Genomic DNA, 26,443 nt, shown 5'->3' on the forward strand with positions numbered 1-26,443 from the left:
GGGCCTGGGTCCCATTCCTGGTCAAGGGACAAGATCCCACGTGCTGCAAATAAGTTCACATGCTATGACGAAAAGATCTTCAGGCTGCAACTAAGACCCAGTGCAGCCAAATAAATAAATATCAAAAAAAAAAAAAAGCGAATGATTTGAATAATTTTTTTAAGTTTATATGGAGTGATAAAACTCCCCGAATAACCAACATGACATAGAAGGAAATAACAGTTGGATGGCTGAGGATACTCATTTTAAGACTTATTTACTATTGTACTCCCATTCCACAGTACCATTATCCACAGTAGCCAAGGTAAGGAAATAACCTAAGTACCTGTTGACAGATAGGTAGATAAAGGTAGTATGATATATATATACACACATGTATGCATATACTGTGGAATAGTTCAGCCTTAAAAAAGGAAGGAAATCTTGTCATTTGTGACAATATGAATGAAACTGGCAGACATTATGCTAATAAGCTGGACAGAGAAAGATGAATACTACATGGTATCACCTATATACGGAATCCTAAAAAAAAAAAAAAAGAAGCCAAACTTGTAGAAACAGAAAGATGCTCAACATTGCTCATTATTAGAGAAGTGCAAATCAAATTACAATGAATGTAAACTGCCACAGCCACGATGGAGAACAATATGGAGATTCCTTTAAAAACTAGGAATAAATCTACCATATAACCCAGCAATCCCACTACTGGGAATATTCCCCGAGAAAACTACAATTCTAAAAGACACAAGTACCCCAGTGTTCACTGCAGCAATATTTACAATAGCCAGGACATGGAAACAACCTAGATGTCCAGTGACAGATGAATGGATAAAGAAGTTGTGGTATGTTTATAATGGAATATTACTCGGCCATAAAAAAGGAATGGATTTGAGTCAGTTCTAGTGGGGTGGATAAACCTAGAGCCTGTTCATATAGAGTAAGAAAGAGAAAAACAAATATTGTATATTCATGCAAATACATAGAATCTATGGTACTGAAGAACCCATCTGCAGGGAAGGAATGGAGACACAGATGTAGAAAAAAGACTTGTGGACACAGTGAGGGAAGGACGAGTGGGAGGAACTGAGAAAGTAGCATTGACATATAAACACTATCAAGTGTAAAACAGATCGCTGCAGGGAAGTTGCTATACAGCACAGGGAGCCCAGCCTGGCACTCTGACAACCAGAGGGGTGGGATGAGGGAGGGGAGGGAGCATCAAGAGAGAGGGGAGATATATATATAAAATTATGACTGATGTGTTATTGTGCAGCAGAAACCAACACAACACTGTAAAGCAATTTTTCTCCAATTAAAAAAAAAAAAAAAAACCTTGTAGAAACAGTAAACAGGTAGTTGCTAGGGGACCGAGGGGTAGGGAAAATATGGACAGGTTAGTAAAATGGTACAAACTTTTAGATATAAGATGAGTAAGGCCTGAGAATGTAGTGTAGAACATTGTGACTATAGTTGATACTGCACTGTAAAACTAAAGATTGCTGAGAGAGAACTAGATGTTCTTAGCCCCTGCCCCCCCAAAAGGGTAAATATGTGAGATAATGGATATCTTCATAATTCAATGATGAGATCCTTTCACAGTATCTATAGAGTAGCAAATCATCACGTTGGCAGTTTCATTTGTCAATTATACCTCAGTAAAGCTGGGGAAAAACAGACTTACTACAAAGCTACAGCAATCAAGACAGAGTGGTATTGGCAGAAGAATAAACCAATGGACCAATGGAACAAAAGAGAAACTTCAGAAATAGATCCCCACAGATTCAATCAGTTGATCTTTGACAAAGAAGCAAAGACAATACAATGGAACAAATAAAGTCTCTTAACGAATGGTCCTGGAACAACTAGACAATCACACACAAAAAATAAATCTAGACAAGCTTACATCCTATACAAAAATTAACTCAAAATGGATCAGGAATATGAATTTAAAATAAAAGTATAAAATTCCTAAGAAAATAACACAGGAGAAAACTTGGAATACCTGGGATACAACCATGCTTTTTAAAACATAACACCAAGCACATCATGCATGAAAAGAATCTATTGATAAGCTGCAAAAGGTAAAAATTTAAAACTTCTGCCCTGTGAAAAACAGTATCAAGAGAAAATATTTGCAGAAGGCATGTCTGATAAAGGACTATTATCCAAAACATAAAAACAACTTTTAAAGTCAACAATAAGAAAACAAACCACTTGGTTAGAAAGTGGGCCAAAGACCTTTAGAGACATCTTGCCAAAGACATGCAGGTGGCAAGTGAGCATATGAGAAGATGGTGCACGTGATGTGTCATCAGGGAGATGTAAAGCAAAATGAGATACCTACCTATATGCCTATTTCTGCTGCTGCTGCTAAGTCGCTTCAGTCGTGTCCGACTCTGTGCGACCCCATAGACGGCAGCCCACCAGGCTCTCCCGTCCCTGGGATTCTCCAGGCAAGAACACTGGAGTGGGTTGCCATTTCCTTCTCCAATGCATGAAAGTGAAAAGTGAAAATGAAGTCACTCAGTCGTGTCCTACTCTTCGCGACCCCATGGACTGCAGCCTACCAGGCTCCTCTGTCCATGGGATTTTCTAGGCAAGAGTACTGGAGTGGGGTGCCATTGCCTTCTCTGATATGCCTATTAGGGTAGCCAAAATCTGGAACACTGACAATACCAAACGCTGTTGGTGAGCATATGGGGCAACAATAACTCTCATCCATTGCTACTGGGAATGCAAAATAAAACAGCCACTTTGGGAGAGAATGTGATGATCTCTTACCATACAATCCAGTAACTGTACTCCTTGGTATTTATCCAAAGGAGCTGAAAATTTATGTCCATATAAAAACCTGCACATGGATGTTTATAGAAGCTTTATTCATAACTGTCAAAACTTGGAGGCAATCAAGCTATCTTTCAATGTGGTTTAGTTGCTAAGTTGTGTCCAGCTCTTGCGACCCCATGGACTGTAGTCTGCCAGGCTTCTCCATCCATGGGATTCTTCAGGCAAGAATACTGGAGTAGGTTGCCATTTCCTGCTCCAGGGGATCTTCTCAAATGAGGAATCAAACCCAGGTCGCCTGCATTGCATGCAGATTCTTTACCGACTGAGCTATGAGGGAAGCCCGTCCTTCAATAGGTGAATGAATTAATAAACTGTGGTACCTCTAGACAAAGGAGTAGTGTGTGTGTGTGCTCAGCTGTGTCCAATTCTTTGTGATGCCATGGACTGAAGCACACTAGGCTCCTCTGTCCATGGGATTCTCTAGTCAAGAATACTGGAGAGGGTATTACTCAGTGGTAAAAAAAAAAAAAAAAAATATGAGCTATCAAGCCAGGAAAGGACATGGGGAAACCTTAAATGCATATTACAGAATGAAAGAAACCTATCTGAAAAGGCTATGTAATGTGTACTTTCAACTATGTGACGTTCTGGAAAATGCAGAACTATGGAAACAATAAAAAGATCAGTGATTTGGGGGTTAGGGGTGGAGTTAAGTAGAGCTCAGAGGATTTTTAGGGCAGTGAAAGCAACTGTGTATCATATTATAAGGATGAATAGGTGTCCCTATATGCATTTGTCCAAACCCATTGAATGTACCACATCAAGAGTGAATCTTTAGGTAAACTATGAACTTTGATAATAGATTTGGGGTCAATATAGATTCATCCTTGGTTTAAAACCTTTTTTTCTTCTTTTACTCTGTTGAGTGATGTTGATAATTGGGGAGGTTTTGCATATGTGGAAGCAGGGGATATATGGGGACTTTCTATACTTTCTTCTCAATTTTATATTGTAAATCTAAAAGTTCTCTTAAAATAATGAAATCTTATAAAAATTTTTTTTCCTCTTAGATAAAATTCTCAAAATTCTCTTTTCTTGGGTCTATACCTAGAACTGTATATACCTAGGTATATATCTAAACATAATTCTTTGTTTAATTTTTTGAGAAACTGCCTGCTATTCTGAATCAGCCGCACCATTTACATTCCTCACCAGACATGAATGAGGATTCTACATGTTCTCCCCAACACTTACTGTCTTTTCGATCATAGCCATTCTAACAGTTAAAGTGCTATCTTACCGTGGTTTTGATTTGCATCTCCCGGATGACTAATGATGCTGAGAACATTTTCATGTGATTATTGACCACCTGTTTATCTTCTTTGGAGAAACAGTTATTCTAAACCTTTTGCTGTTGTTCAGTTGCTCAGTCACGTATGACTCTTTGCGATCCCACAGACTGCAGCACGCCAGGCTTCTTAGTCCTTCACCATCTCCTGGAGCTTGCTCAAACTCATGTCCAAGGAGTCAGTGATGCCATCCAACCACCTCATCCTCTGTCGTGCCCTTCTCCTCCTGCCTCCAGTCGTTGCCAGCATCAGTCTTTTCTAATGAGTCAGCTCTTCAGATCAAGTGGCCAAAGTACCGGAGCTTCAGCTTTAGCATCAGTCCTTCCAATGAATATTCAGGACTGATTTCCTTTAGGATTGACTGGTTTGATCTCCTTGCAGTCTAAAGGACTCTCAAGAGTCTTCTCCAACACCACAGCTCAAAAGCATCAATCCTTTGGGGCACAGCCTTCCTTATGATAAAGCTTTACTCCATTTTAAAAACTGGATTATTTGCCTTTTTATTGTTGGACTATCTGACTTCTTTATACATACGAAAGTGAAAGTCGCTCAGTCATGTCCGACTCTTTGCGACCCCATGGACTATACAGTCCATGGAATTCTCTAGACCAAAATACTAGAGTGGGTAGCCTTTCCCTTCTCCAGGGGATCTTCGCAACCCAGGGAGCAAACCCAGGTCTCCTGCGTTGCAGGCGGATTCTTTACCAGCTGAGCCACAGGGGAAGCCCCTTTATATATATACATATATATATAATTTTTTAGATATATATATTTTTTATTGAAGCACAGTTGATTTACAATGTTGTGCCAATCTCTGCTGTAGAAAGTGACTCCGTTACACATATATAGACAGTCCTTTTTATATTTTTTCCATTTTGATTTAGGACATATTGAATATCCCTGTGCTATACAGCAGAACCTTACTGTTTAACCATCCTATATACAATAGTTTACAGCTGCTAACCCCAAACTCCCAGTCCCTTCCTCCTGTTACTGCCCCCGTTTTAGCAAGCACAAGTCCGGTCTCTCTGTCTGAGAATTTGTTTCTGTTTTGTAGATAGGTTCACCTGTGCCATATTTTAGATGCCCCATGTAAGTGATCTCATAGGGTATCTGTCGTTCTCTTTCTAACTTCCCTTCACTTAGTATGATCATCTCTGCTTGCCTGCTGGTGCTGCAAACGGCATTATTTCGCTCCTTTTGATGGCCGAGTAGTATTCCATCATATATCCGTACCACATCGTCTTTGTTCATTCACGTGTCGATGGACATTTAGGTTGTTTCTGTATCTCGACTATTATGAACAGTGCTGCTATGAACATAAGGATGCATGTATCTTTTTGACTTATAGTTTTATCTGGGTATATGCCCAGGAGTGTGATTGCTGGATCATATGGTAAATTTATTTTTAGTTTTCTGAAGAACTTCCACACTGTCTTCCACAGTTGATGTACCAACTTACATTCCCAACAGCATAGGAGGGTCCCTTATGCTCCACACCCTCTCCTTATAGACTTTTTAATGATGGCCATTCTGACCAGTGTGAGGTAGTACCTTACAGTTTTCATTTAGATTTCTCTAATAATTAGTGATGCTGGGCATCTTTTCATGTGCCTACTGGCCATATGTAGTTCAGTTTATTACTTGTTTTTCTTTTGTTGCTTGTGCTAATGGTATAATAGTTAAGAAGCTGTTTCCTGATTCAAGGTCATAAAGCATTACACCAATGCTTTCTTCTAAGAGTTTTATAGTTTTACGTCTTACATTTGGACCTTTGATCTACTTTGAGCTAATTTTTTATATATGGTATGAGGTAGGAGTCCAATTTCACTTCTTCCCTATCAGCTTTTAAAACTAAGAAATAGCTTTCTTCTAACTTTCACTGAATAGTGGACGTAGGGAGAAAGAATAGCTATTTCCAAGTCCAAAATTAACTTATGAATAAGAAGAGAAGACAGCAACTGAATTTTTCCTGAAGAGTCTGAAATCACCTTCAGTAATTGTAGAAATCCAGTATTTCAAGCATTGAGGTGAAGCTCAGTGCTCTGTGATTTTCCAATGACCAGCCAAGTAAAAAGACTTCACTTTTAAGGGATACCATGTGAAACCAACAAAATAAATAAAATTAATGGATAACAGTAATATACCCTGCACACTGCTAGCCCCTAAGGTATAGTATACATATAAATATATGTAACTCACAGTCACTTACCCTAATGGCTAAGCTTGTGAAATAACGCTGGTTTTCCAGGAAGTAGTTCAATTTCAATGAGTGAAGTAGTTCAATTATGTAAGCCTTTGGAGGAAAAAAAGGGGTAAAATTCCTTTTAGGAGATATATCCTATTTGCTCACATCAACAGGGCTGGTGAAATATTCAAACAGGGGCACAAGGATTTCGTAAAAACAAGATTTTATAATCTTGTTGATAACCATTCCAACAACTCTTTAACTTTTTTATTGAGTATTAGACAGTGGACAACCATTTCATCAAATAAACAAAAAAAAAAAGGAAAGAAAATTTCCTGATTTTGAAGACACAGATAGAAGAGATTCTCTAAATAGAGAATGATGGGAAGAAGGTATTAAAATGGCCTCTGCATCTTCAATTACCTTTAGAATAAATGTTCATGTATTCAAAAGAGATTTTTTCAAGGCTTAAATGGATTAGAACTTGGTTTAACTGAGTCTTTAAATTTTTAAAATAGCTTAATATTTGCCTTTTATTGGGTCTCACAAACACAAAGAAAGTGGAAAAAAAGGAAAATGTATTCAAAACCATGTTTAGAAATATGTAGGAAGATGAGTAGAAAATACATAAGATCAATATACCCATCATTCTCAAGGGAACAAATGTTTCATAAGAGCTGCTCTCAGCCAGGCACTTGCAATCAAAAGAAAACTGTCTCCCTCTGATAGCTCATGGCTTAGCCTCACAGGGACCTACCTGAGAACGTCAAGAAAACTTCAGAAAGTGCCTCATTAGAGAGAAAGCCATCCATAAAACTAATAGATACCCATGGAGAAAGACAGGCCAGAAATAAGAAATTTTAAAAACAAAAATAACAGGTTATCACTGAGATACCTTCTGATGCTCGGCTCAGAGTTCCTCTCTGAATCACACAGAAAAGAAGAATCACCTTTGAAGCTGGACAGTCTTGGAAAGTGTCATGTACGAGTGACATTGAAGTTACATCTCACACAGAGATGGGCTCACCATTTATGATAATCCATTATGCAGCAGACAAAAAATGATTATCTGACCTACGCCATCCAGGGACCACATAAAATTGGTGACACCAAGGAAGTGATGGAGCCTAGATGATACCTACCTAAGTTTTGGTCTACCAGCATAAGGACTGATACAAAAAGTGGAAAATTGATAGTTTCACCACCAAATAGGTAAGTCACCAGGAGAAGGCAATGGCACCCCACTCCAGTACTCTTGCCTGGAAAATCCCATGGATGGAGGAGCCTGGTGGGCCGCAGTCCATGGGGTCACTAAGAGTAGGACTAGACTCAGCAACTTCACTTTCACTTTTCACCTTCATGCATTGGAGAAGGAAATGGCAACCCACTCCAGTGTTCTTGCCTGGAGATTCCCAGGGACGGGGGAGCCTGGCGGGCTGCCGTCTATGGGGTCACACAGAGTCGGACGTGACTGAAGCGACTTAGCAGCAGCAGCAGCAGCAGGTTAGCAGGATAGGAAATTATTGGAGTAGAGCAAAATGTAGCTGAATATGATTATCACATGACTGACTGCTGCAAGGCCACCCAGAACTCCCTGCTCTGATCCTATAAGCTACAAGCAACTTTTTGCTTTAGTGAGTAGATGGGTCCTCCTAGCAGCTTCCAAATTAAAAGTCCTCTCAAGATGTCTCCTTGAAATAGGAGACCTCCTCCATCACTTAACATCTACTTAGCTCTGATGAATAAGGCTTTATGAAAAGAAGGCTCAATTTTCCATTTACTGTCAGACTGTCTTTCCCCATACTTGGTATACAGAAACATCCAAACTTTCTTCTAATTCTAGATCTTAATTATGAGGATTAATTATCAAGACTTAATATCCAGACCTTCCTTTGAAAAATGTCTCTGTTTTAAGAGAAGGTTAGAGAAAGCAATATGGTCTCCACTATAACTCAGACATACTTAACAATAAATCCATTTAATTCAACAAATGTTTCTTAAAGATTCTACTGTATACAATGTTTTAAGTGATAATATTATTTCAACTTTTGCTCCTGTTGCAATGGCACTGTCTAATTGGGATTTTGCCTGTACAAGGCCCTCCAGGAAAACCATGAAGTAGAACCTGAAGTTGTTCCTTTAAAACGCCAAGGAAGCCTTGGCGGGTGTAAGAACAGTTTCAAAACTACGATCATTTAATCTTATGCCAGAATTATACAGTGAGTTATTAGTAAAGAAGAATGAAAATTATAGCCCTCAGCTTCTTACCAAGACTAAATAACTGCAGCATGAGGTTTAAATAGAGCAATGACTAACAATTAACATCACTGTTAATCTTCAGTTTCTCAATGCAAAGAATCTTAGGTCGCTAGTACAATGATGAAGTTCTGATTCTGTATCGGAACTATAGAAAAGGAGAACATCCACTTTCCATATTGACAGTCCATGTGTGATTTCATCCTGTTCATAATTTTCCCTATTGGAAACTCAAGTCATAGTTCAACCAGAATCTTAATGAATGAAGAAATTCCAGTGCTTCAAAACTCCACATGACAAGGCAGAGCAAACAACACAACCCCTACCTGGAAAGAACTGAGAAGACAAAACCAGCAAGCTGAAAATAAGAATCATTCATTCTGGAAGTTTTTACAAGATGGTTTCTTAAAGAACCCAATGCTGGATAAATTAGAAAAGGCAAAGAAAATTCATGTACTGCACAATGATACTGTAATGATGTTATAACCAATTTTTTAAACGCAAATAAGTAGAGGTAATTCTGGTACAGCTAAGAGACAAAACCCTTAGCATGCATTCAGTATGGCTCTATTTTTAAAATAATGCCTCTGACACACAGCAGTTCAATTTCTGTGTTAGCCTCTAAAAAGCACAAATCAATGTTTCACAATATGATTCTCCGCATGACGAACCTCTTCACTTATCTCAAGGATAACTGCAGCTATTAAATATTATTCTATGAATACAAGTTAATAGCAGAAATGAAGACTTAGCTTACCTAATTCCCTCTTTGGCTGGTTCCCAAAATTCACCAACTCCCTCCATCAGGAGGGACAAAGAGACAGCAAGACAGAATGGGAAATATCTATTAAGGCTCCTCATGATGAAAGCGACTGAGGTATCTGGGATATGATTCTATATCATTCTGCCTTTGGCAGGGTAGAGAATTTAATATCAAATCTTTCTGCACATCCAAGAGAATGGATCAGCCCCTTAAGAATTCTCTTTTGCCAAGAAACAAAATGGTCTACCTACTAGCACTGCATTAGCCTTTGGTGATGATGAAATTTTAAAAGGCATGTGTAATAAAGGCGTGGCTGGAATAAGCAGGCATAAAGCAAGTCGTTCCTTGCTTCTTTAACCACCAGCACTTACCTTAGTCCTTCCTTTCAACCCTCAAAATAATAAACACACAGTTCTATTTTAGTAGGGAAGGGTTTAAAATACTTATGTTAATATAACTGAACATCTGCCAAGAGGAAAAACACTAATATCTGTCCTCATCCCACACTCAAGCTTTTTTCCCCTCTATGTCCAGCATTCAGTACCAAACATGACTCGTGACATCTTTAGTTTCACCTATATGTCAACTTCACACTAGTAACCACAGACACCTGGTCCAACTTAAAGCTCTGCTTTGTAACTTCCCATATAGCATAGCAATATACAGGCCTCAAAGAGCTGAGTGTCCTTGGACAAGGCATTTATCAATTTGATTCCCACTTTCCTCTTATGTAATAAGTGGTGATCTTAAGAGTGGACTGCCAGCATCTAATGCCATACGTCTGGGTGCACATCATTCCTGTTGGCTCACCCCTATCAGGGAGAAAGCTAATGTCAGTCTTGGATCCTTGAGTTCATTTATCTCAAAAGACTCAGGATTTGAAATTAGAAAAGAAAATTTTAAAAGCCAGTAGTGAGTACATTTGTTTTTTTCCTACACCTCAGTCAATAGTGCTTTGACCTGGGCTTTTGACTGCAGATTTCTTAGGGCAAGAGACCTATTTAGGATGATGTCAGTAAGCTATTTATGTTATTACTCCAGCAAAGGAGAACAATAAACTCCTATTTCGGAGAAGGAAATGGCAACCCACTCCAGTGTTCTTGCCTGGAGAATCCCAGGGACGGGGGAGCCTGGTGGGCTGCCATCTATGGGTTCGCACAGAGTCGGACATGACTGAAGCGACTTAGCAGCAGCAGCAAACCCCTATTTTTTATGTTTTTGTTTGTTCAAATGGATGACAATCAACAAAAATAATCGTTCATATTTTCATAAGCTACAGAACACAATTCTAGCAGATACAAGGTAGAACTATCACTCTGAAAATCTGAATATCAGTAATTTTGAAAGCTTCAAATGCATGATCAGCTCCTATTAAAATGTCTTATGTGTATTTACAAGTGCTAACATCTCACACGTACCCTTCTGTGCTATCACCCAAATGCTCAAAAAATCATTAGGAGGAATGGTTTGAGGTTGAGAGCTGTAGGAAGACACATGCTGTCCAACTCGCCTTGTGGCACATGGGAGAATGTGGACTCTGCTCACCTTTCAGAAAAGAATGAGAATGGATTTTATGGGGAATGCAGACCTATCCTCCCTATAGCCTCCACATCCCCTGACTCCCTGTGCTGCACAATCACACAGGAGCAGCCCATAATCGTCCAGCATCCATTCCCATCTGCTCACTCATCTCTGCTTTCTCCAGCAAAATAACATCACCAGAGTGCAGTCCACAAGCCAGGCTGGTGACACGGAAGCCCAGATTGCCTGGATCTGAAAGAAGAATCTTATGGAATAAAAAGACAACTGGCTCCATTTAAGATTCCTCCTTGCCCATCAGCTTCAGCCCATGCTCCCTCTTAATCCCCTGAACATATGCTGTGGCAGTTCCTGTCCTCTCCCTGCCCTTGCCAGGGCACAGGAGCCTAGCTGTTCCCAGCAGTTGGTGACTTCCTCTTGGCTCACCACCGCGTACTAACAGAACGGATGCTAAAGACCAGCTCATGGCAAAAGGCATTTTCTCAGACTCTTAGACTTAACCACTGCCTACGTCCACTTCCCTTTCACCCAATTATGATCTCTGACAGTGAAATATCCCCAACTCACACTGCAGCCACCAAAGCCCAACCATACCCAATGTAGGGGGCTCTACTACAACCCTATGCTTTGAAAGGTTTTAGTTGTGATCAGCACGGTTCCAACTAGGAAGAGTTCTCCTAATGGGTTCGCTTAGGCAGGCGCAACCAGAAAAGTAGGTCAGAGACCTGAGTTACAGTCTGAAGGCTTATATGCATGTTGGCTAGCAAAGCCAAGCCCCAGAGTTCTGGATGGTTTGCAGGATGCAAGCAATGCTATCTGCAGTTGGATCCTCCTGCTACTACCCCCAATACTCCCACATCAGCCTTGATGACCAGCACATTGACAAGACACACTCCTGCATCTTCCAGTTATCCCCAAAGCCCAACAACACTTCCCTTAGGTGGCAGGAAAAACAAGTCATCTAGATGTTACTGGTACAAACAATTTTCTGGTCACCATGCTCCAGCTGTCCCAGGCAACAACTTCTAATTAAGACAGGCCTGATCTTGCTTACTTGTGATGCTTTTTTCCTATTTGGTCAACAGATGTCACATTAATGTGGTGTTTTTAGCTTTCATACTTACGTTTTAAAAAAAAATAAAATAAAAAGTAAGCTGTCTTCTTGCCTTTACTCCATCATGTACTTATGCTTATTATGTAACTGTACATACACAGACATGCACACACACAACCACACACTTTTGACATAACACACAGGATTGTTAAGGGATTAAGTCAGTACTCTAAGCTCTTGAAGACAATCTGACAAAGCAGCAGAAGAAAACTGTCAAAGCTTTTCCATTTCTTTGGTTTTTCCCTCATTACTGTGATAGTTGTTTGTTTTTTTTTTTTCCCCTCTCTCTGCCCTCCAAAGAGAAAATCTTACACCTTTCGACAGCCCAATTTCTGAGCCTAAGCTACAAAATAGCACTCTCCCATGCCCTGTGTCATTTGAGACCTTCCCACTTCTAGGTTCTCCAGGATCAAAACACTCCACACCCTTTCTTGGGGCTACAGACAAGAAGATTTGCTCAGAAGGGCAGAGGTGGCTTACTCTATCTGGTGAGAAGCAAAGAATTTCCTGAGTGTCACAGTAACTTTTAAATCCATCAGAAACTATCTAACACTAAGTTTTTCAAACTTGGGAACAAACATGGAAAAGTGACCATTTGCAAAGAGCAAGCATTGGCGGTTCAATGGTGTAAATCTTCCTGGATCTAAGGAATGTTAAACCAGCCACTGAAAACCAGAGGCAATGTATTACTTCTGAGTAGAAAACTCATAGCTTTACTGTGAAACCATTTGGAGTAGGACCCTTAACATATATTCTTGGGCCCTGAAGATATATCAAATCCCTCAACTCTCCTCTGTATTTAGGGGAACGGTGGAAATCCTGGACCTCAGCCATCATACAGTTGACAGCAAAGGAAAAATAATAATACCGCAAGCCAAAAAACCAATTAAGGGTAGCTCTAACAAGAGTAGTGAACTTGATGGGTCCCTGTTCAATGAAATGGCCAATCAACAGTTCTTATGAATGCAAACACGTCCCCACATACTTTACTCTTTTCAGCCTTATCTCCAGCCCCAAATGAAATACATGAACTTACAAAAAAAAAAAAAAAAAACAAATCAAAGGTCTTATGTCAAATGAAAAACTGCCTAATGATAACAGTCAACTCACTAAGAAGTAAAGTCTTAGAAGACAACTTACACTTTGAATTCCTGTCCACATTCATATTAGCAGTAGCCATAGAGCTGACTACCTATACTGCACAGTGACCTCAGCTTGTGCTGGCATGGATTAGCTATGATTTAAATTTAAGGTAAGATACATTTACATTCTATAAATGTATTTCATGCATGAACTACAGAATGAGCTTATGACTGCTATCTTATCAACACAGTCAGCAAAAACTCATTCACAAATTCATACTTGGTTTTGGTAAACAGAACCATCACTAGATCCCTGGATGAACTATACAAGAGGTGCTCACTTTTCCTTTGACTTAAAGCTCTGAGATTTTCGAGGAAAATAGAACAAATGATTTTCCACATAGGTTCAAACCATTAGCCCCCTTCATGCTTAGTTGTGGAAAAACACATGGAAAGAAATTCTAAAATGCTAGACTATTTACCTAAACTCACCTGGTTTGGGACCCCCTTTCCCAAACAGCTCTGCTCCCACTGGTATGGTCATGTTTAATTCCTTTCTACTGTAGCACAGGTTTATTAGCAGAGGGCTTGCTAAAATCTCCACTGTCCATTCAAACAGTCACTCCGTATGGATATTAAGTAAAGAAAATCCACTTAGTGATGTGCCATGAGGAGGGGAGGTCATATTGATCATCCTGATTAGCACTGTCAGCTAGGGTAAGGAAGACTGGCTGGCGCTAAGGGCCAGCTGCGCAGGGTACACAGACCAAGACAATGAGCAACATCGATGGCCTCTGAGCCATCGGTCTAGGCAGTGATGGATGTCATGTGAACAGCTTATGGGGTTATTAAGGGTAGAGAACTGGCCCGAGAGAAACCCAAAGTCCATCTCCTTTCATTAAGATAAAGTTGGATTTTCCATGACACAGTGCAGGGCTAAGGTTTTGTCCCTTTTATCACTGACACACACAAAAAATCAATTCATATATTAAATAAAAACTCATGAGCATGTGTGTAAAACAAATTACAAAACGCTACTTGTCTGTTTTCTTTTAAATGAAGAACAGAATATATAAAATTCCTTAGTAGACACAATTATAGATTATTTAATTCTATGTTATTTAATCTGCATTGTTTAATGCAGATTAACTGCATTTAATTGCATGGTCCAAGGGAAGAACAAGAAGCTGGGGCTTTCTCTGCATCCTTTTGTGCATGGAAGGGGTACATGCTTAATAAGTATGGGTACAATATATCACTCTGCAGTCTTCACCTTACACCTTAGACTGAATGGAGCCTGTTGCATCCTTCTAGACCAGAAAGAGTCCTTCCTAAGTTGCAATTAAATAGTTGAAATCAGAAATCATCAGTAAAAAAATGTCCCTGTATTTACACATACATATACATACTCACTTATACTTTTCCTATTTCTTTTCTTCTGTGCTCCCAAAAGAAGTCTCTACTATTAATAATTACTTAACTGTATAACCTGGAGTGAATCATTTTAACTTTGTGGTCCTCAATTTCCAAATTAAGACTAAAAATCATTTTCACATTAAGAAACGTCTACAAACCACAGGAACACCCTAAAGACTAAATTGAGTAAGTAATGCCCAGTAGAGTTCATATTAGAAAGACATTATTATCCTTCCCTTTGCTCTCCACCCCTTCTAGCACTTAGCCCTGTCAGTTCCAGAAAAGCTTGGCTCATGTGGAGCACCTCCCGGGAAGGATGACAGCAAATGCTTTCTTCTGGAGAGCAGCCAGGTTTTCGTAAATGTGCATACATGACATCTAAAGCTAGCAGAGTGATTTTCCAATCCAAATTGGCTTCATGTCCTGAGCTTGTCTGAGTTGGGAGGCTCTCTTAGTAGGATCACTAGAAATTCTGTGTGGGGAAATCTCTGGAGTTCGCCCTTCCTTTTGAGCATCTGATAATGAAAGTAAGAGAGACTTTTCCATTGGGCCAATTCTTAATGGTCAGGGAGCCCTTCAGAGCAAATGAGAGGGCTCCTGTTGCAAGAAATCAAGCCAAAGAACATCACGTGGAAGTGCAAGGCTGCAGGCTCTTGGGGATGTTTCTCAGACACTTTGCCACTTCCATCACCACTCCAGGGGAACATATTACTGCTGCACAATCGAGTTCCGCAGCCTGAGGACTTGACTCACCTTGATTTATGCTTCCAGAACACACTTGGGAATACGGGCCTAGGGGTACCACACACAGGGAGGCTGAATCAATGTCCTCAAGATGCTGCATTTTTATCTCTATTGATCAAGAGTCACAACTCCCTTCAAAGACACTGTTTTCAGTAACTGCATATCGACTTCCCTTTCTCCTGATGATAACATGTGGGGCAGCAGATTGTGCTCCCAATGCTGTGCTTCCCAGTGGACATTCAAGAGGATCCCGTCACAGAGGGCAATCTTGCATCCTTTGTAGCGTTTCCATCTTGTTTGTTGACACCCCAACCCCAGGCCTTGAGCACTGAAGGTGTGAACAAATACATCTGTAAGAGACACAATCGATTTCTTATTCCTTAAGTCCCAGCTGCTACACAAGCAGGTTTAAGGAATTTGAAAAATCACCGTGGTGGAATAGCAAAGGCAACAGCCATCTAGCCCCACAGACCACTTCCTACAAATTAAGATTTAAAAAGTCCACGGGAGCTCCTTCAAGTGGCACAGGATTCCAGTAAGTCGCCTTTTACAACACATTGACCAAATTAAAATGGAAGGCTTACCAGACACAGCAGCTTCCTGCACATGGAAAATTTCACTGCACTGAGTATAAACACTGAGTATAATCACAATTTAAAACCTTGCTCACCTCACAGCACCTCAAGCTGAAGGTCAGTAAGAGGATGGCCTTCAAACTATGCCATTTTGTAGTGGCTGTTACATTAATTCCCTAGAGCTGCCATGTGCATGCATGTGGGCTCAGTCACTTCAGTGTCTGACTCTTCACAATTACCATACAATGGGTGTCTTCAAACAACCGGACTTTATTTTCTTATAGCTACAGAAGCCAGAGGTCTGGAATCAAGAGTCTCTGGCGGGTCACCCTCTTCAGGATGACTCTAGGGAGTGTTATTTGCACAGTGGTGTCCCACTCTTTGCAACCCTATGGACTATACATACAGCCTGCCAAGCTCCTCTATCCATGGATTTTTCCAGGGAAGAATATTGGAGTGGGTAGAAGCCTGGATCTCCTGCATTTCAGGCAGATTCTTTACCATCTGAGTCACCAGGAAAGCCCAAGCTGACTCTAGGGAGAATCACTCCTTATTTCTTGGAGCTTTCCGAAGGTTCCATCTCCACATAAGTCACCCTTCTCTGTGTATCTCTCTGTGTCCTCTCTTTATATAAGGATGCCAGTCATCAGATTAACCCAGTACAATCACACCTCTATCTTTAAGCAATTGTATCTACACTGAATATTTCCAAACTGGGTCCCATACTGGGGTTTCAGGTAGACATGAATTTGGAGGGGATATTATTCAACCCACTACAGTTATTAATGAAAAGTCCAGTTGGACTCCTATGGCAAGGATTAGCTTGATATAAAAATAATACTTTCTGGGACTTCCCTGGTGGTCCAATGGTTAAGAATCTGGTTTATAATGCAGGGGACAAGGGTTTGATCCCTGGTCAATGAACTAAGATCCTACATGCCGTGGAGCAACCAAGCTGACACCACAACTAGAGAGTCTGAGCACCACAGCAGAAGCCCCTGCATGGCACAAATAAGACCCGATGCAGCCAAATAAAGAAATACATTAATAAAGACACGTTCTGCAGAAATAGGAAAACAAAGACTATATTTAAAGCCATTAGAGCTGGATAATAGGGTATGTGAGTGACTCATCGAAGGAGATAAACTGAAGTTAAGCTAAGAAAAGCCACAACTATGAGTAAGCCCACACCAAGAGCTTCCATACTTCTCTCTCACTCTTCTTTAAGGGGATAGAGAGCTGTGTCGTCAGAGCCAAATGTGGAAATTATATGACATTTTTCAGGGGGAAGAAAAACACTGCAGCTCTGCTTCCTTCTCCGCCTCCAACCCAAGGAAGACTGTGGACAATACACACCACACTCTCACCTAGACTCATTGCTACCCTCATCTAAGAATCAAACATCTCAGCATCCAAGCAACATAACTTAATCCAAACTTGGAAAAAGAAAGCACAGCACAGTATAGGCCAGTTAGAAATGCTTCCTTTGCTTCTCCAAGTTGCTCTGCAAAAATTAAAAAGCACAGTTGTTCAATCCTCTAAACTAGCTTCTATGCTGTGAGTCTAACTTGTAGGATTAATAGAAACTTTAGAATAGAAGTCATTTTAACAATGCATATTTTCTAACTGAAACTTTATTCTCTACATATAAAGCTGGAAAAGGTGTTCAACATCTTCAGCATTACATTTCACTCTGAAAACTAACACATCAGGAGAAACAATCTAGGAAGCTTCAGGAAACTCCTTCACCATTGCAAGCTCTCCAGTTTTCAGGAATAACCACCTTCATTGTACCATAAAAGTGTTTCCAAGAGGAAGACTGTTGAATGACTAATTCTCCAAGCTTGCTGCTCTCCCTGGTTCCTCCTGCAGGTGGACAGAGACGTGGGCTGCCTTCAACATGCAGTCCTGGCGAGCCAGTACCCTGGCTACAGTGGGAGAGTCTGCCTCTGAGCCCCTCTTTAGAGCACATGGGAGTATTTTAATACACAACCAGTTCGGAACAGTCACTCCCAGTCCTCTAGCTGGGAGTTCCTATAGGGTCTTCCGTCAACACTAGGGTCCATGGTCTCAGTAATCACCTCACAGTAACAGGTTCCAATGTCTGAGAGCCTCCCTTTGTGCCCTGGGAGTAGCAGGGAAGACTGGAAAGAGGGATGAGAAGAATGGAATAAAAACTTTCCCAAGACTTCCCTGGTGGTCTAGTGATTAAGACTTCATGCTTACACTGCAGAGGATGGGGGTTCGACCCCTGGCTGGGGAACTAAGATCCCACATGCTGCGTGCCAAAAAAAAAAAAAGTATGCAGGAATGTGATAATCTATGTACATGTCTGAATATATCTGAAAAAAAAAAATGTCAGTAAGCAGGAAATTAAAAAAAAAAGGAAAACTTTTCAAATCTTGTACCAGGAAATCATTGATGAAGACGGACATAGACCTATCAGAGTATCTAAACAAAAGGTGGAATAAAGGAATAGGAGAAAACGTTCAAATTCCAGTTCAAATTCAATGAAACTCTGTAGAACTGTTTGCCCGGTCTTGGGTGACTATGACCCTCTCTGCTGTTACTGAAGGAGGAAATGTGTATCTTAAACAACAACGGAGAGATGAACCAGCATGGATCATCAACCTCCTTTACGATTCTCCTTTAAGAAAGGACTTTTCATCCGGCTGATGACAAAGCCTGCTTCCTAGTCCATACTTTAAATGCGACAGCATCTGTTTTCACTCGATAGCAAAAGGTATACATTTCTTCCTTTACATCTTCAGCACTACAATCTTTCTCCCTCCTCTATGCCCCTGATTTAGATGTTGCTAAAACCGCAATGAACAGAAACCTCAAAGGAGCACCACTCAGAGTGACAGGCACTTCAAACAGTTCAGCAGTCAGAGGTGTGAGGAGGCTTCGAGGGCCATGGCCGTGCCAGGCGGCCTCCGGGACTCAGGTGTGACAGCCCACGCCAGGCTGCTCACAGAGGCGTGACAAAGGCAGAGCAGCGAGTGTGTCTCCTGCTTCTGTTTCAGTTGTGTTTCTTCTCTCTGCAACTCTGCTAACAGCTCTTTATAAATGTGCAATCGATGGTAAGTGGATACCTCAGCATATTAGATCAGGGAGGTGAAGCGCTGGCGTCACTCAGCTCAGGGAGAGACAGCAGACTGTGAAGCCAACACCAGGAAGTGATCGCCGAGAGGCCTTCAAAGGATGGCCCTCGAGGGACAGCACATCAAGGATGGCCATCGCATCACTGCCAACAGCGTCAGGAGGAGCCCTGCACTCAGCCTAACTCAGATGCAGCAAGTAGGCTCGGCCGGGCTAACTTCTGCCTTCTGCCTGGACACGTTGCAGCCGCTGCACTGTTTCCTTTACATTCATAAAGCTGACAGGATGGAAGTAAGGCGCTGACCTCACTCCAGAGAATGCCTGTGCACTGTGATGTATAAACTCACAGTCCAAACAATCTGAGCCCATGAAGCCTTACAGTTAAATCCCAACTCCAGTCAGGACATTTTATGGGCATGTGGCATACCACAGCCTTGTCCTCTTAGGTTAAAAAACCTTCCTGAGGGGACTCTTCTGCGGCTAAGACTTTGCCTTCCAATGCAGGAGAGTGTGGGTTTGATCCCTGGTTGGGTAGCTAAAAAAAACCAAAACATAAAACAGAAGCAATCTTGTAACAAATTCAATAAAGACTTGAGAAATGGTCTACATAAAACAACAACAAAAACTTTAAAACCTTCCTGAAGATGCACACTGGGGTGACACCTTCTCACCTGCCAGACCCAGTCCAGATGGCACGGGCCATACAGGCCACAGAGAGGAACATGTCACTTCTGCACTGCTCTTCTGAAAAAGTCATTATTTATTAAGTGCTTTCTAAGAAAATGAGTCCCATCACTTCATGGGAAATAGATGGGGAAACAGTGGAAACAGTGTCAGACTTTATTTTTTGGGGCTCCAAAATCACTGCAAATGGTGACTACAGCCATGAAATTAAAAGACGCTTACTCCTTGGAAGGAAAGTTATGACCAACCTACATAGCATATTCAAAAGCAGAGACATTATTTTGCCAACAAAGGTTCGTCTAGTCAAGGCTATGGTTTTTCCTGTGGTCATGTATGGATGTGAGAGTTGGACTGTGAAGAAGGCTGAATGCCGAAGAATTGATGCTTTTGAACTGTGGTGTTAGAGAAGACTCTTGAGAGTCTCTTGGACTGCAAGAAGATCCAACCAGTCCATTCTGAAGGAGATCAGCCCTGGGGTTTCTTTGGAGGGAATGATGCTGAAGCTGAAACTCCAGTACTTTGGCCACCTCATGCAAAGGGTTGACTCATTGGAAAAGACTCTGATGCTGGGAGGGATGGGGGGCATGAGGAGAAGGGGACGACAGAGGATGAGATGGCTGGATGGCATCACTGACTCAATGGATGTGAGTCTGAGTGAACTCCAGGAGTTGGTGATGGAAAGGGAGGCCTGGCATGCTGCGATTCATGGGGTCGCGAAGAGTCGGACACAACTGAGCAACTGAACTGAACTGAAGAAAATGAGATTAATGAGACAATCCAGAAACTAGATGAAAAGGCAATAGCAAAAGCACCTTAATTACTGAAGTGTACCGGTGGCTACCCCCTCCAGGATTCTTGCCTGGAGAATTCCACGGACAGAGGAGCCTGGCAGGCTACCGGCCGTGGGGTTGCAAAGAGTTGGACACGACTAGAGTATAATCATGTTAAGAATTTAAGAAACAAATGTTCTGGGGAGATAGCAAAAGCCTCAGACTCACACAAGATTCCCTGTGAAATTCCCTGTGGCGCTAGTGGTTAAGAACCCACCCGCCAATGCAGGAGATGATAATAAGAGACATGAGTTTGATCCCTGGGTCAGGAAGATCCCCTGGAGGAGGAAATGCAACCCACTCCAGTATTCTTGCCTGGAGAATCCCATAGATGGACGAGCCTGCGGGGCTACGGTCCATAGGGCCGCAGAGTCAGACATGACTGAAGCGACTTAGTAGTAGCAGCACACAAGATTCCCTATGAAATTCCCTATATAAGATGAAGACTGGGGAGAAACTTGCCACACCCCTTAAGAGCTTTGACTGCATCTATCTAGAACAGTTATTTTGAGAAAAATCATAGTGAAAGCAGTAAAAAATGTTGCAAAAAAATGAAAACTTACTCACCAGATTCTAAAATGACAATAAAGTTGAAATAACTACATCCTCACAGTGGTAGAAGACTCACAGATAAATTAGACACGATATAATGTTCATATGTGATAAAAGTGTCACCAAAATTCCATGAGCAAACAGTACTTAAAAAGTGGTGCTATGAAAATTGTTTAATTTGAAAAAAAAAAAAAAGATCATACTTCATACTGTAGGCCATAAAATTTACATCAATTAAAAGTTAGATTTTTTTAAAAAAGAAAACATAAAACAGAAAGATCTATGCAATTTATCTCAGTCGGAATGGCAAGGTCTTTCTAAGTAAAAACAACACAAGAGAAGAAATCACAAAGTGATTTCACAATATAAATAGTAAAAACATTATAAAATAAACCCAGAAGATAAGTAATCAACTTTGAAAATATGCTGACAGAGTATTACTACCTATCTGAGAGATACCAGCTAGGGCTGGCAAAAAATAATTAAGAAAAAAAACAAATACCCTAATGCAAAATGGTTAAAGAACAGTAACAAATTTAAAAACAAAAAAATGGGAAGGAAATAAAATGGGGGGAAAGTTCATCCTTAATAACATGTTTAAAGTACAAATCCAAATAAGACATTCTCTAACTATCATGTTAGGAGGTATCTGAACACTCATCAAGTTGGCAGGAAATACAGTGAAATACACACTTCTCTCTACAGGAGGTACAATTTAGGGGCACAGACAGTATGGCCATAGTATTGAAAGATTATAAATATGGCGGTCACATTCTTTAGACTGCTAACTTCCTTTGTAGATATTTAAAGGAGATAAATAAAGATAAGCAGTTTTTAGGTTTGAGAACATTTTTCACTCCTTTCATAACCATGATAAAAACTATTACAAATTACACATTCATACTGCACAAAGACGAAAAGAAAATCTTCCTAAATTTATTTTAAATTATTTAATAATAAATTTTATTATCTTCAAATTCTGGTTTGTAAATGATTTATAGTTTGCCATGTTTTGATTTCCTACAATGTGCATATACAGTAGACATTCTCATAATCAACTTAACTCTTGACTCAAAGTTACTCTTTGGTGGCTATACCCACTACGGAGTAGTGTGCCGACACGAGTCTGTCTGTTCTGAAACCTGTTCAAGTCAGTCGTATTTATTATGTATTTGTATACTTAAATATCTGGGCTTCCCTGGTGGCTCAGTTGTAAAGAATCCATCTGCCAGTGCAGGAGATGCAGGTTCGATCTCTGGGTCTGGAAGATCCACTGGAGAAGGAAAGGGCAACCCACTCTAATCTCCTTGCCTGGGAAATCCATGGACAGAGGAGCCTAACAGGCTACAGTCCAAGGAGTCACAAAATAGGTGGACACAACTTAGTGACTAAACACCACCACCTGATCTCTTCACACATGGACGGACATTTGGTTCATTTTCAATTTGGGAGTTGACAGTACTGGGTGCATGTGTCTACTGCCCGGCCTGTGACATCTGTGTACAAGTCTTTGTAAGAACATAGCCTACGTATTTCTCTTGGGTGAATCCAAAGGAGTAGAATGTCTAGGACATATGATAGGTGCTATGTTTGTTCAAAAAGTGATGCTGGGCAAATTTTTATTTGATTTTAAAAAGCTAGATCATAATTGATACTATACATGACAATAACATTTATAGGAATTGATAGAGATTTTAAAAAACTAGAGCATAAGACATGGGAAGCTGAAGAAACCTGCCAAATGTTTTACAAAGAGTTGTACCATTTCACATTCCTACCCTTAATGTGTATGAGTCCCGCCTGCTCCATGTCAGCTGTATGTATGTTTTGTAGGACACGGGATCCCTTGTTTATGAAACACACACTATACACAGCTGAGTCTACTTTTAAGGCATTAGAGTATTAGGTGACCATCCTAATTAATTATGAGTGGGAATTTTTAATTTCTACCCTCTCCCTATAACACAGATGATAATGAAAAAAAAAGTACATTGATAACAATATACATCTATTGAGTGTTTACCACATGCTTGATTCTATGCATTCCATCTTGTAAATACTCTATGACCCGACAAAGCTAAGTGTGTGTGCGTGCTAAGTCACTTCAGTCGTGTTCAAATCTTTGAGACCCCTATGGACTATAGCCCACCAGGCTCCTCTGTCCATGGGATGCTCCAGGCAAGAATACTAACATGGGTTGCCATGCCCTCCTCTCCAGGATCTTCCTGACCCAGTGACTGAACCTGTGTCTCTTACATCTCCTGCACTGGCAAGCGGGTTCTTTACTGCTACTGCCACCTGCTGCTGCTGCTGCTGCTAAGTCGCTTCAGTCGTATCCGACTCTGTGCGACCCCAGAGACGGCAGCCCACCAGGCTCCCCCGTCCCTGGGATTCTCCAGGCAAGAACACTGGAGTGGGTTGCCATTTCCTTCTCCAATGCATGAAAGTGAAAAGTGAAAGTGAAGTTGCTCAGTCGTGTCCGACTCTGTGCAACCCCATAGACGGCAGCCCACCAGGCTCCTCCATCCACGGGATTTTCCAGGCAAAAAGTACTGGAGTGGGGTGCCACTGCCACCTAGAAAGCCCTAATAAGCCAAGGACTAAAGTTAAACCATTAAACCCATCTTATAAGTGATTTAAGTATGGGGAAAAGACAACAAATAAATTATACATGATCACAGAGCTAATGAATGGCAGAGTCAGAATCTGAACTCAGAAATCTGAGCACTGAGCTTTAGCTCTTAACTACTATCTGTATCCCGGAATCCCTAGCTATCATCTACACATTCCTGAACGTTGGCTATTCATCTTTTTTAGTACTTATTTATTTAGCTGTGCTGGGTCTTAGTTGTGGCATGCAAGATCTTTAGTTGTGGCATGTGGGATCTAGCTCCCTGACTAGGGATCGAACCCAGGCCCCCTGCATTGCAAGTATGGTGTCTTAGCCACTGGACCACCAGGAAAGCCCCTCAGTTTTTTATTTTACAAAGCTATGAATGATTCCTAATATTTCTTTTCAGTTCTACCTCAGAAACAACTGATTTCAAGTCTTTCAGGAACAGATTGAGAAAGAAGCCCTGGAATATTATTTTGAGCAGAACAAATGCTCAATTCTTACAATACCAACATTTCTACATAATATAAAATCAGCACAGCAATGACAGAGTGGATATTGATTAATTCAGTCCAGCACCTCACTGAGTAAATGCAAAAGTTGGTCCTAAGCTGTGAGAAAGTATTATTTCAAGGAACATGGCTTACTTTGTAACAGTGCTTTTCTGGTGCAAAGAAGAAAAAAAGAAATAAAACCTCCTGAGCAGACAGACTCATTAGCCACTGTGTGTCAGACTGCTGTCCTGTTACTGAAAGGCCTGACCATAAAGACCCAGGGCTGGAAGATAACCAGGTCAGCAATGTGTTGTATTTTAAGAACTTCCTGGCATTTGTAGCCATTATTCTAATGGGTGAAAACAGAGGGTAATTGTACAGCCACTTCTTTGTCTAAGGAGAGCCTAGGAGTCCAGCAGGGATTGAGGACAGTAGCTGCATTAAAGAGAAAGCAAGGAAAACGGCCCTTTCTAGCAGCGGCAGACTGTGATATCGACCATGTGATAGAGAATTTTGATTCATCATCAAAAGGAAAAGAAAGGTTAGAAAAAATAATCAGCATCTCCCCAGTACTGACACAACAAAAGGAAACAGTTCTACTACAGAGATTAACTCCGGGTAAAAGGGTCTTCAAGAGAAGGAGGATTGTTCGATGACAAATTGGATTTTTAATACCTACTGAGTGCACAGCATGCTGCTGGGGTTGGGGGATAGGACGTTAGGCAGTAGTTAGACACAAACAAGAAGTAGGAAACAGGGACTTTCCTGGTGGTACAGTGGATAAGAATCTGCCTGCCAGCGTAAGGGACATGGGTTTGATCCCTGGTCCAGGAAGATTCCACATGTCACGGAGTAACTGGTCCCTGAACCATGATTACTGAGCCCATGAGCTGCAACTACTTAAGCCTGTGGGCCTAGAGCCTGTGCTCTGCAACAAGAGAAGTCACGAAATGAGACGCCATGCCCCACAACAAAGAGCGGCTCACCACAACTAGAGAAAGCCTGTGCACAGCAACAAAGACCCAGCACAACTGAAAATAAATAAATATTTGTTTAAAAAAGAAGGCAGAAACAGAAGGGGGGTCTCTATGCCAGGCTGCAGTTTATCATGCACTTGGGGAAAGTGCCTATGCCCCGGAAACAACCATGACGCACTCCAGGCCGGTCACTAGCTATTCACCACCAGCACCTTTGCTCACACTAAGTGCAGCCACACGTCAAGTCCTCCCAAAATGCTGCCTCCTTTACTCCTACGCAGAATCACATGAGGCAGGCATTGCTCACCTCCATGTTATAGATCATTAAACGGATTGGGGAGAGTTTCGCTACTTGCATCTACCCATGTAGCTGGTAAGTGGTAGAGTCAGGAATCCAGTGCAGCTCTGTTTGACTCCAAAGCTGATGTTTAGTTACTAGGTTATAAAAACTCTCCAGAGCCTCCAGAAACTCTTGCAAGAATGATCCCTCTGGTTAGTGAAGGTCTGGAAGGCTTCCTGTAGGAAGGAAAGTCATGGCAGAGAGACTGAAGAAAAGGGGGCAAGAACATTACAGTGGGCAGCCAGTTGGTAGCATGTGGTCAAACACAAACATTCACCACTCACTTCATATATGCCAAACTCTGGTGACAGTGATGAGAAACTCGGACCTGATCCACGCTCTCCAGGGACTCAATGTTTATCAAGAGAGGCACACACCTCCACGAGGGTGAGTCTACCAGGCAGGGACATACTCCTGAGGGTCTGGCACACTTGGCAAGCCCCACCATTTACACCCGATCTAAAAAACAACAGTGAGTGCTCTGTTTACCAGATAGCATGGCACTGCCACAAATCAATAGCATAAAGTCAGTTTTCATTTCCTGGGACTCAACAGCTTTGAAACTTTAATCTGTCCTTAAACTGGATGATACTTGCGTTATTTCAAATTATGAAAAAACAAGGAGGCTTTATAAATATTTTAATATCAGCCTATCGTTTTTTAGAGAATAGTTGATTTAGAATGTTGTGTCAGTTTCATTTGTACAGCAAAGAGATTCAGCTATAGATATATATACTTTCATTCTTTTTCAGATTCTTTTCTCATATAGGTCATCCCAGGATTCTGAGTAGAGTTCCATGTGATATGCAGTAGGTCCTTGTTGGTTATGTATCTTATATATAATAGTGTATCTGTGTGTTCATCCCAAGGTTCTGATTTATTCCTTCCCCCAGCCCCACCATATTCCCCCTTGGTAACCATAAGTTTGTTTTCGATATCTATAAGCCTGTTTCTGTTTTGTAAATAAGTGCATTTCTTTCATTTTTTTAAAAAAATTAGCTTCCACGTATGAATGAAATATGATATTTATCTTTCTC

At 41.0% G+C, this 26,443-nt stretch overlaps 1 protein-coding gene across 11 annotated transcripts in view; it reads right to left on the reverse strand.

Annotated features, from left to right (window-relative positions):
- The window catches only part of TLN2 (talin 2), a 496,539-nt gene that overhangs the window by 234,222 nt on the left and 235,874 nt on the right, over positions 1–26,443 (reverse strand). For 2 of the 11 annotated variants that reach the window (XM_027553839.1, XM_027553836.1), the window contains one exon: positions 6,349–6,432. The exons of the other annotated variants lie outside the window; for them this stretch is intronic. The gene's annotated coding sequence lies outside the window, so the exon portion shown is untranslated. The remainder of the gene's footprint in view (positions 1–6,348; positions 6,433–26,443) is intronic. 11 annotated transcript variants of the gene reach the window in all.

Source organism: Bos indicus x Bos taurus, chromosome 10 (assembly GCF_003369695.1).
Source record: "Bos indicus x Bos taurus breed Angus x Brahman F1 hybrid chromosome 10, Bos_hybrid_MaternalHap_v2.0, whole genome shotgun sequence".
NCBI classification, from domain to species: Eukaryota; Metazoa; Chordata; class Mammalia; order Artiodactyla; family Bovidae; genus Bos; species Bos indicus x Bos taurus.